The following is a 5,122-nucleotide window of genomic DNA, read 5'->3' on the forward strand; positions in this document are numbered from 1 at the left end:
GTTGAGAAGCATTAATGTGATCCTCGCAACGACTTCGACGCTCAGCGGCGGTAGTTTACTAGCAGAGTCTGAAACATTTTCATCATATCCGGATTCCTGCAGTGCAGCCAGTAAAGCCACTTTTCACTCCCTTTCGCTTCCTTTGGCAGCTCAGAGAAAGGAAACCATCACTGAATATATTCCCCCAAATATCAATGATAAATAAACTGAAAGAAATAAAGAATTGAGTCAACTTGTGCCTTTTCTTTCTAAAGTTTTAAACTGTAATCCGAAAGTTGCTGACTGGACAAACTGGAGTAAACATTAAAATGCTTACTGAGGGCAAAGTGACATCCAAATCATGACATTCACTAGCTTTCTTTTACATTGTATACCAAAAATTAGAAACATATTGTTTCAGAAAGGCATTAATCTGCAAAAATGTTTATGAACATGTAAAAAAAAAATTTTTTAAATAGTTGCACAAATGTTCAAAACAATAACAGAAATTCTTAAAAACAAACTATAAAGAAATAAATTCTCTATATATAGCTAAAAGGAGACTTAAAACAACGTGCAAAATGGCTCAAAAAAGTACAGAGACTTAAATCCCCCAAAAAATTACTCAAAACAGAAGACTAAAGCCACTGAGGGACTCTCAAACTCACTTTTAATCAATGTAAAGAAACTCAAAACAACATTAAAGTATACACAATAACTTAAAACAAATAGAGGAGATCACAACAACTTAAACAAAATGGCTCAAAATAACTTCATTGAAACTCAGAACATATACAGTGACTAGTGACAGAGAATAGTTCAAAATAACTACACAAAACTACACAAAAACGTGTAATGACTCAAAACAGCTATCAAGAAACTTAAAATTACTCGAATCAATAACAGGCATATTTAAAAGAGATGTGCAGTTCCTCACACTTTATAACATAGGTCATAAAAAGCAATAAAAACTAAAAATAACAAAAAATAAATAAATAAATCTAAAGAAAAAAACAAAAAAAAATAACTGATATGATTTAAGAAAACATTAAAAAATGGCTAATATAGCAACTAAGACTGATTAAAACAACCAGTTAGGCAAACCAAAGAAGGTGTTACAAATGAAAAAAAGCAAAGAAAGATTAAAAACATACAGATCCAGTAAGACTAAAGTTACCACATAAATCCACAAAGACAGCAGAAATAAGGCTTTTGGCGTGGCTTTTGTGTCACTTTCAGTCAAACCTCTGTGTAGGAAGGTGTGAAGGCTTTTTACATGTCAGTGCCCTGGGGCCCTTTCCTCTTAATTCCTCCACTGGAAGTCCTTCCCATCACATATTTGCTCCGCTACAAATGTTTTAAGCATTATTGCAAGTCATTACTCTGACATTTGTGAGTTCTGTGCCGTTAACCAACATGACTGAAACACACTGTAGCGTGAGACTGTTTTAAATATTCTTTAACCTCATTGTCATGAAAAGAGGAAACCTGCTTTCTTCCGATAAAAAAGCTAACCACCTCAGTACTTTTTAAAGAGGTTCACATACTGTGTCTTTATACAAAGTGTCAGTAAAGCTAAAAAAATATTACAATAAACTGTGATAAAATGCAAAGGTTAAACTTTCATTTTGCTCCACCTTGGACTCATACGAAACATCCAGTATCTAAAGTTGTGATGATCTGAGCCTACATATGAGCAAATCGCAGCAGCTGTAAAGTTTGTCAACACATACTAACCATTTTTAAGATGTCTGACTAATTGCAGAATTATAATTTCAACCAACTGACCAGAAACATGATCTGTTTTGTTATTTTTCCATCTAATTTACTTTTCATAAAAAAGCCTGAAATCTCCATGCTTTACCCACCGTATAGTCAGTGGAGTGCCATTCGTGTAGAATCTGGCTGATTGCCATCATAGCCATTGAACCCTATTGGTAACAGTATAAGTGAGATTTAAGCCTTGGTAACATGAGAGTGGAGGTGATTGATGTGAAATATGCCCTCCCTCATTGACTGGATGAACTCCATTTTCTGCTCCTAATGCAGAAATCACTCCGGGTCCCCAGCATAATGATTTACGATGAATCTGTGTCAATGTTGAACTCGGCAAACCCCACATAATCCATCTTGCAGATATACCTACCTACCCCGCCCTACCTTGCCATCTTCCCCTGCCGTCACGATGGGAAAGGTAAGGAATGTGTTTCTCTCTCTCTCTCTCTCTCTCTTTCTCTCTCTCTCTCTCAACGTCTGTAAGTGTTGAATCCATTACAGGGCTGATGTGTAATCACAGAGGACCTCTGTGCCCCCTCAGACTGTAATTACCTGGATACAGATACTCCCTCTCTCCATCCCCTAGAGCTTCTCAAAACCAAGAACTCCATTAACCGGCATGCAGCGCTTTCAGCATCCCTGTCTGGGTGGCCATGTGGAGTTTTCAGACGGGGCAATATGACAAAAAAATTGTGGTTAAAAATTGCATCTAAGTAATGGGATTTTGACCCGTGTAATGACCATAACTCACCTTAGAGAATGAATGATGATCAGAACAAAATCTCTGCACCCCGCCTCCCCGTCAAAAGGAAATCTTTCAAGGACTCTACATGCAACATGACTGCACCGTGAAATCAACCCCTCTTGTCAGTCTTTGTCTCTCTTACATACTGGCGCTGCTGTTGCTGCTGACAAACATTATCTTGTGTGTGATCATGTGCATAGTGTCACCCCCGCTCCCTCCTTTCCTCTCTCTTTTTTTCAAAATAAGTCAAAGTGGAACTGGCTGTGTAGACACAGTGGGTTGTCACACTGTGTCAACTGCTGGTGTCAGCATTGCATCTGCTGTAGTCACATCTCAGAAGGCACTAGGAAGCATCTCTCTGTTGACTTCATCTGTTTGTTTGGCAGCCTGCCTGATTGCTGGAGTGTGTAGTGGCGAAGAGAAGCTCGGCTCAGTGGGTGCACACGCTGCCGACAAGCCTAATCCTGCTTTCCTGGAAAAAAAAAAAAAAAAAAAAAAAAAGACAGAAAAGGGAATCTGGTCCCAAACAAACAATGCAACTGCAAGCTCCCATGTCTTTCCTCTCCCACGTTGCAGTAGACCAGACATTTTAAACTGTAGCTTGCTTATCTTGAAGGTATTTTCCTGACAGAATGGAACACATCCAATGGCCTGATATTTTTAGGATATGCTTTTTTTTTTTTATTATAAAGAATACAGAGATGTAGCCAGCTGCAAATTACCTTAAAAGGTGAAAAAAAAACAAGCCCCTTGTAAACTCTTCCAACTTATAAATCAGAATAAGTTGAGACATTGTGGCACAGAATTGAAAAGTAGCTCACTAAATCATTGTTCATTTCACACAACATGAGCCCAGGATATTTAAGTTCTTTTTTGTTGCCAGTTCCAACATGTATCTCCACATTTCAGGCCAACATACTCAAAAAAAAGAGTTGAGATGGAGCCAATTTAGTGATGAAAAAATTGTAATATTGCATCTGGTGTCAACAAGTGTCATGATTTTGGAACAAAAGGAACATCCACAAAGGCATGGTCTTTGATGATATGTACAGGTTCTTTATGATTTTAACAAATCAGTGATAAAAATCCTTGAAGCATGATAAAAAATGATAAATAAATTGATGTTACCATTATCCAGAGGAGGTGTCACCTTCTCTGGGCCAGAATGCACCAGAATGGCACAGAGGAAATGTCAGGCAAATCTGTATTGCAAATCAGTATGGCATGAAATACAACATTGTCTAATGAATTATCAGCCACAAAAGCCAGGTTTTCTGAAGGTATGGTGTTACATGGGGTTAAAGAGTCTTGTCCATATCAATGCAGAAAGGTTTTCGGAAATTTTACAGCAACATATACTGCCTTCATAATATCTCCTTTCATGGGAACATTCACGCTTGTTTAACAGGATAATGCAAAACCACATTTTACATATTACTAATAGTTGCAGGAGTTAAAGGGAGGATGGGGGGGTTGAGGGGGAAAATGACTACATTATGAAGTCATAAATGCTTTGCAGTCTCAACGTTTTTGTTCCAGACCTGAAATTCAAAAGTAATTGTGTGTCTTTGTGTGTGTGTTATCCTTACAGTGACACTATGAGAACCAATTACTTGCTCCAGCAATATATATGATTAATCCATAAGTCCTGGAACAAAAGTGAATATTATTCCCTACAATGCAAAGCACTGTTTAAAACACTTGTATGAACCCAATTTCAGCACTGTTTTTCTTTTTAGCAAAGTTTTCACTTTGTATATACTTGATTAATTGTGAAGGTACTTCTTTTTATAAGCTTGCACACCAAAATATATATATGAGAAATGACTGCAGGACTGACCATTTGTAATTAGCTCTAATAAGCTTATGCCTTCGCAGGCTGTGGCTCTAATAGGGATGCAGAAGTTGGCCCTTGCCTCGACTTTAATGGCCAGGCAAAAGAGTTTGAGGTGTCGCTTTGAACAGCAAGAACCAGCACCTGTACCTGATCAAACCTTCAAAGATTTTACACAGAAATCCATGCGGAATAAGAAGAACTTAATAAGTAAAGCATTTTGAAGCTGATCGTGACACCAGCTGAACCTTGACGCCCTCACATGATTAATAGCATGATGGCAAGTCTTCTTTTCCTTCCCCGCAGCAAAAAGGATTTTTTGAGCCTGTCTGATCAAAACATTCAGCATTTTATTGGTCCAACTGTCAAAGAAAGCCGACTTTGTGTTTGGCGGTTTAAATCAGTCTGGTTGCAAAGTGAACACTAATGTGACATACAATAAACCGATGGTCTAATTAAAGAAAAGGCTCTCTGTGATCAGAATGAAGCCTGTTTCTGCAATAGATTTGAGCTTAAATGTGAATACACACCCCTGTTTCTCATGGAACAAAAGTTTTGGGAGCCGAAGCGTGGATTTTGTGGTTGTAAAGTTGCACATCTGGAATTGAGTTTCAGGTGAGAAGACTGCCCGTAATCATTAGCAAATGTTCGCAGAAAAGCACCAGACCTCATAAATATGTATTCCTCGGCTTAAAGAAAGAGAATAGCCGGTGATTGACGATTAAAACTGACATTAAATACAAAACTTGGCAGGTTATTGCAGCAACTTGCGCCAGGCGATTTGAAAG

Source organism: Telmatherina bonti, assembly GCF_933228915.1.
Source record: "Telmatherina bonti genome assembly, chromosome: 23".
Taxonomy (NCBI): Eukaryota; Metazoa; Chordata; class Actinopteri; order Atheriniformes; family Telmatherinidae; genus Telmatherina; species Telmatherina bonti.